Raw genomic sequence first — 13,690 nt, forward strand, 5'->3', positions numbered from 1 at the left:
TATACCAGGAGTATCTGTTCACACTGACCTTGTTCCGATAGTGGAACTGGATATCACAAGGAACAATAGGCTTCATGATGTCATCAACATCAAGGTCTTTATTCGAAAACTTTCCAACATGCACAACCAGTTCGCGCACCTGCTGCTCCTTCGCCCTAACCTGAGCTTCATATAACAAGTTCTGTGTTTTACAACCTCCACAATGTGATGCATACTCACATGGCGCTTCTACCATATCCCAACGCGGACTAATTGTCTCCAATTGCTTCACCTGCCATTTCAATAATCAACTCAAAATTCAGCCATTCCATCTTCTAATAATCCAGCAGATGTAAATTAGCAATCATAAATATAAGCAACTCAACCTAAATCCAAAGTAATTGGGTTTATCAATAAAATTATTAAAATTAGTCAGCACATGACGACGAAACCGGTTCCGGCGACAATGCACAAGCCCTTGCCTTTGTAAGCTAAGCTCTCACACACGAGCTCCAGAATCGCCTCGCTTCGGGTAATACGCCGCCGTATCCTTCTCCGCGCTTCTGCTCATTGGAGGTTCAGGCGTTTCGGCCGTGGAATTGAGTTCTTGATACGATTCCCAGGCAACCACCGCATCAACACAACGCCGAGCTGCGCGACGCCGAGCTGCACGATGCCGAGCTGCGCGACGCCGAAGAGCACAATGCCGAGCTGCATGGCGACGCCGAAAATCTGCATGGCGACGTCGAGAGATCGGAGGGAAGATCAGCGAGAGGCGAGAACGACATGCAGACGTCGGTCGCGACAACAAGGGGAAGAAGAGTTCGGCGCGCGCCTCTCCGATTCGGCGATTACGTCGCGAAGTAGAATTAGGATTCTCTTTTTCCTTTTAGATTTTATTTCCTTTTTATGTCTTTCTTATTTTTGGTAACTTAGTTATTTTAATGAGTCGAGCATATCTATAAGCTCCGTTTCGGGTTTTCTTTGTTGGTTCTTTCCCGAGATGCATTAGGTTTAGAAGTCGAACCAACCCTAGGGTCCTTAGTCTATAAATAGGGCTTTGTTTATCAAGTTACGGATGAATAAGAATTACAATATTTGCCCACAAAATACGTGAGTTTATCTAAACCTAGTTCGCCGCTGCCCGACGGAGAATCCTCCGCGCACAGCCGCTGCTAGAAGACGCCGCCGATCCTGTGTAGGACGCCGGAGTTATCGTTGGATCGCCGCGCAACCCCGCCGCCGATCACGTTGAGGTAATAAGGCCTTAACATCTGGTGCTTTCATCCAGTACTCATGAAAGGTTTCGACAATAACGGCAAGGCCGTTTGGGGGGGGGGACACAACGATTCCTACCCGCCATACAGATTCGGGGGTCGTCCGCCGAGGACGAACCGCCGCGACGGTGGGGGTTTCCACCGACAACATGGGGACGACGGCGAGGGGGAGATTCGCCAACCCGAGGAGTCGCGCAGGGAAGAGACCAACACTACTACCTTGGCTCAGGTTTTGGAGAGGTTGGAACGTTTGGAGAAATTCGATTCAGCGAGGGAAGATCCGGATCGCCGCGGCGGGAATCTTGGAAGTTCTTGGTCACGCGGAGCGGTGAATCCGCCAGAGTATGACGACGAAGACGATTGGGGATTTGATGAGACACGTCGCATGCGCAACGGAGGGACATTTGTTCGGGGTAAAAACCCTAATTGGGGTTTACGCGAGGGGCAACCCGACACGAGGCTGAGACGCGATCAATGGGGTCGCCATGGTCCGGGATGGACGATGCAGGGAACCCCCAACTCGAGGCTGGCGCCCGGAGGGTTCGATCAATCATACGACCGGCCTCCGACATGCTGGGACCCCCCCCAGCGATATCAGGGTACCGTGCCTGGTTTCGACAGACCACCGGGGGTAAAGATGGATCCGCCCAGGTTCGACGGGTCAGACGCGACTAATTGGATCGCAAGAGTCCAATATTATTTCAATCACCTTATGATGCCCGAGGCTCAACGATTACATTACGCGGTGATGCTGTTTGATCAACCTGCAGCTGAATGGGTCTTTAATTACTGCGCGAATAACGAATTCGTCACGTGGAATGAGTTTCTGGGGGACGTTCGCCACCGTTTCGATAGAAAGAGTTTTCAAAATTACTTTGGGTTGTTGGCCAAACTCACGCAAACGGGATCACTTTTGGAGTACCACAATACATTTGAAAAATATTTGAATCGGGTCCATGGAGTCCCGGAATCAGAGTTATTCACTTTGTTCGTAGCTGGCCTCAAACCGGACATTCAGGAGCGCGTGAAGTTGCACAGACCGGAATCATTGGCAGCCGCGATGGCCTTGATTTTGGAGTGGACGGAGGAGATACATGACCGTGGGGCACAGGCAGCCTTTTCAACCGTGCCTCGTCGCGCTTGGCAGAATCGTGATGGACGGGGGCAGTCAAGTACCTCGGCAGCACCGACATCCACATCGGTCACAACCGCCGTGGGCCAGACCACGGGTTCAGTGGGTCGCAGTGGGGAAAGGCCGCGACCCGGCATGATACGGGTATCCCAAGCGGAAAAGGCGGAGCGAGCTCGTCAGGGTTTGTGTTATTATTGCCCCGAGAAGTGGATTGTAGGGCACGTGTGCAAACAGCGATTGCTATGCTATGCGGAGGAGGACGATGAGAACGACGGTGTTGCGGAGGACCAAGCGGTTGATGAGTCTGTGCCAACAGATATTTCGCATATTCACGCGATGGACGGTGGTCGTCGTTCTCGTCCGATGAAGGTCGTGGGATGCATACAGGACCACGAGGTGTGTGTCTTAATTGACACGGGTAGCGACAGGGATTTTCTACACCCTAAGATTGCGGAATCGTTACACTTACCCCTCTCGCCGATAAGGCCGTTCAAGGTAGTTGTAGGCAACGGGGGGGCCTTACTGTGCACTCACGTGTCCAAACAGACGAAGTTGGAGGTACAAGGGTCGGTGTTCTTGGTGGATTTACATATACTGCCTATTCACGGCCCAGATGTAATTCTAGGAATGGATTGGCTGGAGTCGTTGGGCAAGGTGACCGCAGATTTCGCAGGAAAAACTTTGGAATTCACTCACAAGGAGCGACCTATTACTTTGAAGGGGGTGGTACCACCGCCCCGCAAGATAGACAGAACGTCCTTGGCTGCTTTGATGTCTCCATCGATCGGGTTAGAGGTTTTTGAGATCATGCTCTTGGAACCGGAAACCACTATTACCACACAAGATGTCCGGGAGGATTTTCCTGCTGATCTAACACCACCCATCACGACAGTGTTGGAGACCTTCCGACCGGTGTTCAACATGCCATCCGGGATGCCTCCGTCACGCCCCTATGATCACCGGGTACATTTGTTGCCAGGCACGAAGCCAATCAACGTCAGGCCGTATCGCTATCCCTACTTTCAGAAAAACGAGATAGAGCGGCAGGTCAAAGAGATGCTCGAGCAAGGTATCATCCAGAGAAGCAACAGTCCGTTTTCTTCACCGGTACTCCTTATTCGTAAGAAAGACGGTACCTTCCGCTTCTGCATCGACTATCGTGCGCTGAACACCGCCACAGTGCCGGATCATTTCCCTATCCCGACAGCGGACGAGCTTTTTGATGAATTGGGTAAAGCTCGTGTTTTCACCAAGCTTGACTTGCGATCAGGTTACCATCAGATAAGGATGCATGACGAAGATGTATTTAAGACGGCTTTTCGTACCCATGACGGACATTTCGAATTCTTGGTGATGCCTTTTGGGTTGACGAATGCCCCGTCTACATTCCAGGCGGCAATGAACGCGATTTTTCAACCTATGCTACGAAAGTTCGTCATTGTCTTTTTCGACGACATACTGGTTTACAGCCCGACTATGGAAGTTCATGAAGAACACTTGTCCGCAGTATTGATGGTTCTGCAGACCAATAGTTTCGTCGTCAAATTATCAAAGTGCTCTTTCTGCAAATCGACCGTGGAATATTTGGGACACTTGATCAGCAATGGATCCCTTAAAGCAGACCCAAATAAAATTAGTGCAATGACGGCTTGGCCGAAACCAAAGAATGTGAGACAGCTTCGCGGGTTTTTGGGATTAACCGGCTATTACCGCCGCTTCATAGCCGGATACGCCTTGATTGCGTCTCCCTTGACGGATCTGTTGAAAAAGGATGCCTTTGTATGGACCCCGGAAGCAGATTCGAGTTTCTTAGACCTGAAAGGAGCAATGACGACAGCCCCCGTACTTCGTCTGCCGGATTTTGATAAGACTTTCTGCGTCGAGACGGATGCCTCGAACACGGGCATTGGGGCAGTGCTACTCCAAGACAATCACCCAATTGCATTCTTCAGTAAGAAACTGGGTCCGCGACGACGGGTCGCGTCCACTTATCACAAGGAATTATATGCCATCGTCGAATCAGTGCAGAAATGGCGTCAGTATCTGTTAGGGAGGGAGTTTGTCATTCGGAGTGATCAGAGGAGCTTGAAAGAATTGCTCCATGCGATAGTGCAAACGCCGGATCAGCAGCTGTATGCGCGCAAACTCATGGGATATAAGTTCCGTATTGAGTACAAGAAGGGGAGCACAAACCGAGCAGCCGACGCGTTGTCCCGCCGCGAGGAAGCCGAGCAGCCTGACCTGCACGAAGACGCGTCCTCGACAGCCGAGGCGAACCTGGACACAGACACGACCTCGGACGCCGACGAGGGCGACGAAGCAGCGCACGCGTGCGCCCTCCTCACAGCAGCGTCCCATCCTATTCCGCACCTTGTGGACTTGCTTCGTCGGGAAACATCTTCGTCCCCGGAGATGCGGGAGATCACGAGGGACATAAAGGAGGGGCGGGCCCTACCGCATTTATCATTGGTGAACGGGCTGGTATACTACAATCGTCGAATATTTGTGAGCTCACGATCATCGGCACGGACGCCTATATTGATCGAATACCACAGCTCGAAATCAGCGGGCCACCCTGGGTTCGAGCGTACGCTGCGTCGCGTGACTGCGGATTTTTACTGGCCGAATATGAAGAAGGAGGTAAAGCAGTTCGTCGAAGCTTGCGTGGTGTGCCAGACGACGAAGTACTCTACCCAGAAGCCTGCAGGGTTGTTACAACCGCTACCAATTCCGTCCCAAGTGTGGGAGGATGTCTCCATGGACTTTATTACGGGTTTGCCGCAATCACGGGGCTACACTGTAGTCATGGTGGCCGTGGACCGTTTGTCTAAATATGCACATTTTGCCCCATTGCCGACGAATTTTGATACGATAAAAGTGGCCAATGTGTTTATTGATACAGTTGTTCGCCATCACGGTTTTCCGAAGACGTTGGTCTCGGACAGGGACTCGGTGTTCTTAAACCAATGTTGGAAGGATTTGATGCGGCTTAGTGGCACGAAATTGAACTTCTCAACGGCTTACCACCCGCAATCGGACGGTCAGACGGAGGTACGGAACAGGGGATTGGAGCAGTATCTGCGAGCGTTCACTGCCGATCGTCCATCCAAGTGGTCAAATTTTCTACCTTGGGCGGAGCTGGCTTTGAATTGTTTCCATCATGCGGCCTTGGGAATGTCTCCGTACAAGGCCCTCTATGGCCGGGACCCACCGAGCTTGATTTTTGCGGAACCTTCGAGGTCGACGCCACCGGAGGCGGCGGAATTGATACGCCAACGAGGGGAGTTATTGGTGGAGTTAAGGCGAAATTTGGAACGCGCACAGCAGCGTATGCGCGAATCCGCTAACAAACATCGTCGCCACTTGGAGTTTAAGGTGGGTGACTTGGTCCTATTGAAGCTCCAACCATATAGGCAGCACTCGGTGGCTCGTCCACGGTCGGCCAAGCTAGCTCGTCGCTACTATGGCCCGTTTGAGGTATTAGAGCGTATTGGACCAGTTGCATATCGATTGCGCTTGCCGGAAGGGAGTAGGATCCACAACGTATTTCATGTGAGCCTCCTTCGCGCGTTTGTGGCAGGCAACGACTCGGGAATGGGCATGGACCTGCCGTCTGAATTCTTTGGAGATCGGCCGGTTGTCTATCCGGTCCGGGTGTTGGACAGACGCATGTTATGGCACGATGATCGACCCTTGGAGCATGTGTTGGTTCGTTGGTCCGATGGAACTGAGTCGCCGACGTGGGAACCGCTGGAACTAGTGCAGCGCAAGTTTCCAAATGTGCTCCTTGAGGACAAGGAGGTTGCTATGGAGGGGGGAGTTAATACGATTCCCAGGCAACCACCGCATCAACACAACGCCGAGCTGCGCGACGCCGAGCTGCACGATGCCGAGCTGCGCGACGCCGAAGAGCACAATGCCGAGCTGCATGGCGACGCCGAAAATCTGCATGGCGACGTCGAGAGATCGGAGGGAAGATCAGCGAGAGGCGAGAACGACATGCAGACGTCGGTCGCGACAACAAGGGGAAGAAGAGTTCGGCGCGCGCCTCTCCGATTCGGCGATTACGTCGCGAAGTAGAATTAGGATTCTCTTTTTCCTTTTAGATTTTATTTCCTTTTTATGTCTTTCTTATTTTTGGTAACTTAGTTATTTTAATGAGTCGAGCATATCTATAAGCTCCGTTTCGGGTTTTCTTTGTTGGTTCTTTCCCGAGATGCATTAGGTTTAGAAGTCGAACCAACCCTAGGGTCCTTAGTCTATAAATAGGGCTTTGTTTATCAAGTTACGGATGAATAAGAATTACAATATTTGCCCACAAAATACGTGAGTTTATCTAAACCTAGTTCGCCGCTGCCCGACGGAGAATCCTCCGCGCACAGCCGCTGCTAGAAGACGCCGCCGATCCTGTGTAGGACGCCGGAGTTATCGTTGGATCGCCGCGCAACCCCGCCGCCGATCACGTTGAGGTAATAAGGCCTTAACAGTTCTTCAGCGTGGTCGACTCGTGAAGATGCCGCGATTCCCGAGAGCGGCCGAGCTGTTCGACGGAGGTTCCGCAGCCACGGGCGAGGATGGAGCAGGTGAACGCCGCCGGAGGGAACCGCCGCCGCCATGGTTAAGATAAATTCAGTGGTCGACGGGGAAGTGAAACCGGCGGCAAATAACTGAACGACATGTAGGATTAGTATAGTGGGCCGACCGTTATTGGGCCTACAATTAACTGGATGCCCAATATATTCATGGGCCTTAGCATTGCTAGTGGGTAGGCCTACGGGACACGGGCTAACCCGAATTTGTACAAAATTCGGATTAATACGGATTTCAATATATAATTGGTAAAGTAAGAAATAATATATAAAAAAGGTAATTTAAATTATCTACTATCTAGTGTGATCCATAAATGATAAAATAAAAAAGAATGAAAAAAAGATTATCATAAATGGATGTGGACTATTTCTATAGAACAGATAAAAAAATATGACATATTTTATAGGATGGATATTTCCAGTATTTTAAAAATCGGACCGGTCAGGCCGTGAACAGGAAAGTGTATCATCTTGGTTGAGACAAATTAAAAAGGAAAGTGTATTATCTTAATTAGGACGGAGGGAGTACTACATATAAGGGCGAATGTTTATAAATTATCATTGTATCAAAATAACTGCCACAAATAGTATATAAGGGATTATATCCTAAAACAGAAACATCACTCATAATAGATGAGAATAAGAGAGTGAAGAAATTTGAATCTTTGAAAGTGAATTTGTTTTGAATGTCCTTGATTTGGTTGAGTTGTGGGAATGGCCTCAATCTTTTTTTAATGTCATGAACTATGTTTGATGGTGATGGAATTTTATCATTTTGAATTTTTCGGTATACCGAAATGCGATATATCGAAAAAATCGGTACGGTATCGTGTTTTCTCATACCGTATTTTTCGATACAGTATGTGGTATGCTCATTTCGGTACGGTATACCGTACCGTGTCAGCACTAGTGCCGCCATGGAATGGAACTTCTAATGGCGGACGGAGAGAGTATATGCGAATTGCCCCAATTTATGAAATTGCAAGGCATTTCTAGTTCTCCTTGTTAAACATGAATTAACCTTTATTATTTTTATTGATTTAGAGAGTTTATTTTTCCTGTATTATTATTTACTATTTACTAATGTTTTCCATATAAAAACTAAGATCTAAATAATGTGCCCATTGACCTTAGCTTTATTGATCAAATGGCTGTAAAAGTGACGTGTACAATTTTTTTAATTGATTTAATAATAAAAGGGTATGAATGTGAAATAGTATATTTCATAATGACTTTCAGATAATTTCATAATGATGACGACGTTGCTAGTAAATCCGAATTTCTATCATGAAAGAAAGGGTCCGCTCCAAATTTATCTGAGATTTTAATTTCTGTCCCGTCCATTCGTATAATCAGGGATGTTAATCGGGTCGGCCCAGCGAGTTTCAAACCAATCCTACAAGGGTTATAAGTCAATCGGATGCGGGCTAATCGGGTTATAAAAGTACAACACTAACCTTAAAAGCTCGGGTTTCGGGTTAGATCAGCATATTAATCGAATTGATACCAATAAAATTAATATGCAATCAATGTAATAAATAATACTAATAAAATTTAGTTGTATTTATAAAATATAAAAAATTTAATTATGATACAAGTTCAAATGTGAAATTGGTACTCAAAATGGAGTATAAGAGTTAAGTGGGTAAATAGAGGTGAGACAGAGAAATGTGAATAAAGCAGGAAAGAAAAAAATTAAAAATTGAGTAATAAATTAGGAATAATGTTCTATTTTCAGTATAAGCCTAATTTTGGTCGATGGACGACAATAGGATGGACGACAATAGAAAGATGAGATTATTTTTTTTGATAATATGGATACACTATTGCATACATTAGAAATATTATTGCAAAAAGATTATCGAGTTGTAAAGCTTATCCGAATCTGTTCAAAATTGTATATAAATATTTTTAAAATGTCAATTCTGTACTATCATTTTGCTAATTTACAATTTTATCATGCAAATTTCACTTCAACAATTGAGCTGTGACATGACATATCACATGATAGACTTATTATTTTACTTTGAATATAAGTCATAATATTAATATCATTTTATTTTCTACATACAAATGTAAAATTTTTTTGATAAAATCGATACAAATTAGAAAATAAAAACAAAACTAATAAATTTAAAAGATTATAATATAAACAATTTAATTGCTAAATATTGAATAAAGTTGACAAATATGAAATGTTATAGACAATGGCGAACATAGTTAAGGCCAAGGGGGTACGAATGTACCCTCGAAATGCTGAATAGCCTAGTGGTAAAATACTCCTATTTTTATAGTGTAAGACCCAAGTTTGAATCTCCTAGGTGTGATTTTTGCTATTTAGTCTTTTATTTTTGCTCTCATTTGTTAACTGTTTTGTTTTTATTGCTATTAGTCTATATTTTTGTTTGGATTTATTAACTGTTTAACTTTTACTAATACGTATTACTGAATTTAAGCATTTACTATTATTAATAATATCTATCTAATGTACGATTAAACATAGAGTAGTATAATTTATTAGTTGATTTTTTCATTTGTTTTTTACACAATAAAAGCATGTACAGTTGAATCTAATCTTTATTATTTATAGTTTTCAATTATCTTCATATTTGAAATTCTATAAATTATATGATGCATTTTCTTTTATTTTAAATATTAAAAACTATTTTAAAACTGAAATAAGTTCTCAATTAGAAAATAACCTCTATTTAAATAGTACTCTGTAGTAAAAAAAATTCAACTAATAACATTTAAATTTCATCTATTTTTATATACAATGAAGTGACTTACTAAAAAATTGAGATAACGACAAAAAAAAAGTTATATCTCCATGTCGATTTAACTATATATCTCAAGTATATGGAACCGCCACTGGTTATAGAATTGATAAACTATTAATAAAACTTTTGTTTATGGATTATATTTGAATCACGAATATTTAAAAAATCTAATGTCTTCAATACTGGATTGTGAAAGATTTGATAATATAGATGGTAGAATAAACTATTTAATTAAGAGAATATAATAGATGGTGATTACAAGAGAGAATAAACTTTTTATGCGCATTAAGAGAATATAATAGATGATGGTAGAATAATATAGATGGTAGAATAAACTATTGTGATGATTACAAGATTTGATAATATAGATGGTAGAATAAACTATTGTGAAAAGATTTGATAATATAGATGATGATTACAAGAGAATAAACTATTTAATTAAGAGAATATAATAGATGATGGTAGACTAGAATAATATAGATGATTATAATAAAACAGAAAAAAACCATGAGAAAAGATCAGCTGGATAAATTTGTTGTATAGTTATAAATTAAACACTACTAACACAATACCAATCAAATAATCTCCGCCACCTTGGATTCCATTGCAAATAAGTTTAAAGGCAATAATTGAAGTATACACATAAAAAATTAACTAATAATTAAGGTTTATTTCTTGAGAGTCATAAATGCAACGCACTTATTCTTTAGTAATTTATGCGCATTATTAAACTAACGCCGAACCAAGACAAAATGTACAAGTTTTTGTTGTTTTTTTTTTTATCGAAAAGCACGTGTTTTTTAATAAGGCCAACCAAAACCGATGCAATTATATTATTGTTATTATTATTATTTCGGCAAATAAATTTAATAAAACAACATATTTATGAGAGGTACTTTTTCATTATTTTAGCATTAACCTTTAACCATTTTGTTGTATGTGATGATAAGTACCACTACCACGCGAAAGAGCATGTTTACAAGATAATATAATTGAAATTAAGAAAAAAATTAAGGTCATGTTTGGTTGCCAGGACTCGGTCTGAAAAAGTAATTTGATTCATTAAATTTTAAATTTTTATGTTTATTTCGTTTTTTTAATCAAAATGGGAAAGTAATCAGAATCCGAGAACAATGAAAGTTAGTATAACTTTCCAAGATTCTGAATCCTAACTTTTCTTAGGTATTTTTTTTCAAGTTTTAGGATTCTTACATATTTAATGCAATATAATTTTTTTATTATTATTATTATTATTATTATTATTATTATTATTATTATTATTATTATTATTATTATTATTATTAATTACAATGTTTTACAAATAATTTATTATTATAAATCATACTTAATTTCAGTATAATAAAGAACTATGATTAAAATTATCATAATTATAACTATATTTTATAATAATTCATAATAGTAATTAATAATTTATTAAATAATTGAAATATAATTATATAATATCAATCATATAATAAATAATAATTTCTATATTTTACAAATTAATAATTAATCAATAAATTCATAGTGCAATTTTAATTTATAAAATTTATTCAATTATAATATCCATAAATATTATATTTATTATTGTACTAAATGAGTATAATACTCCATATAACTATAATTAAAATTATATTATTATATATTATGATGGAGAATCCATATTTAAACTATCCATCGTAATAATAAATATAATAATAAATTACATTATTATTTGTAATTAATAATTTATAAAATATTTTACATTATTATTCTTTTTTATAAATAAATAATAATAAGTATATTTTTAGTTTGGTGTTTAAATTAAACATAAATTTAAAATCTTGATTTTCCAAACAAAGGACAGTAAATTTACTAGTAATCATATTCTCGAGATTCATTTTCTTAGGAATCATTTTCATTGTCAACTTTACTTTCCCGTCAACCAACCATGATCTAATGGTAATTAAGAAATATCTAGTAAAGTCAGTTAAAATGGAACTGGCTATAGCCTATAAGTGTGCTACATCTATATATTTATCAATCTTATCTTACTATTCTTAAAAAAAAACTCTAAATCTTTAAATTTAAGCTAGCTTACAATTAAATTGACCTAAACATGTATAATATTGAATCATGTAGAATTATCTATTGATAAATTAACAGGCTGATTTGGCGGCTCGCCGACGCACCTAAATTAGCGTCAAGTTTATCGGCGGTTATAGCCCACCGATAATTACTGGACCATATATATATATATACTTAACTGAACAATATTCATAAATATGAAAGTGTACAATTTTTCCAACCCTACCCGAATAATTATTTTTTGGCATATTTTGATCTTATGTGGTTAGTCGTGAAATCTATGAGGCTTAATTTGAATTATTCACGAATGCCATCGTTCAATATCCTTTTTGAATTCGATGTTGGATAATATGAGCGTAATGAGAAAAAATATGTCACGTAGAACTTCAAGGTTTGAAAATTGATTAGCCATGGAACATCGACACTGATCATTAAATTTGTAATTTTAAGATCATAATTAAAATTCATGAAAAATATCAAAATTCATCAATAATTTATAGTACAGTACTAATTTATAAGACTAATATCCTAATTTTGAAAAGTGTTATTCTCCTAGGACTGGAGCCGGCAATAATTGAATTGACAATATTCAACTTGAATTAACTACTTGCATTAATTGGGCATGTTTCCTATTTTTGAAGATAACTAAGGTTGATTACATGTATGTACTCCTATATCCGTAATTCGGCATGTGGGACAAGGTTCTAACTACCCTAATAATGTCACATCAATGCATACTATGATTACGATCTAAGGAAAATAATTAAATCCTCGTTCTAAATGCCAGTTAATGGATATTGTTTAAACAAGTTTATCTGGTGGGGCTAGCCAAAAATTAAACAAACCTTTCAAGGAAAATATTAGAATATATAAAAGGCAATAATTGAAGTATACACATAAAAAATTAACTAATAATTAAGGTTTATCTATTGAGAGTCATAAATACAACGCACTTATTCTTTAGTAATTTATGCGCATTATTATTAAACTAATGCCGAACCAAGACAAAATATACAACTTTTTATTGTGTTTTATCGAAAAGCACGTGTTTTTTAATAAAGCCAACCAAAACCGATGCAATTATATTATTGTTATTATTATTATTATTTCGGCAAATAAATTTAATAAAACAACATATTTATGAGAGGTACGTTTTCATTATTTTAGCATTAATTATATTATTAGATAGGTATGGTACGAGAATGGTATAATTGATGCTAAAATTTATAGAAACAACATATTTAGCATTAATCATAGATAACAATAATATAATTGATGCTAAAATTTATGAGAGGTACGTTTTCATTATTTTCTACTTTATTACAAGAGAGGCAACAAATTTAAATCATACTTCCTAAGTCCTATAAAAATATGAGCAATAGGTATGGTATGGTAAAGTAAGAGAGATGAGGAGATTGGTAGTTAAAGTAGTATTAATAAATAGTGAGACCTATATTATTAAATTGATATAACTTTCTAAAAATGGAATGTACGTATTTTTGTGCGACGGAAGAAAATAGAAAGTGTACATATTTTTATAGGACGGAAGGATTATTAAATCCGTCCACTATTAGTAGTCTTGATTTGCCAATTTAGAACGTCGGCCGATTAGGAGTTTGGTTCACTGTTATTAGACATGATAAATATGTCTCACATTCCACTGCTTCATTCCACTCACATTTTATTAGTATAAATTTTATATAAAAATGTGTCCCATATTCCGTTATTTGTTTCACCTACTTTTTATGCATATTTCTTAAAAGATGTGGTGAACGTATTTGTTTTGGATTGTCCCTCTATAGGCTATAGATAAAAAAATAATTATACTCTGGTTGTAACTTGATTTGTTTGTGATACAATTACAGT

Source organism: Salvia splendens, chromosome 15 (assembly GCF_004379255.2).
Source record: "Salvia splendens isolate huo1 chromosome 15, SspV2, whole genome shotgun sequence".
NCBI classification, from domain to species: Eukaryota; Viridiplantae; Streptophyta; class Magnoliopsida; order Lamiales; family Lamiaceae; genus Salvia; species Salvia splendens.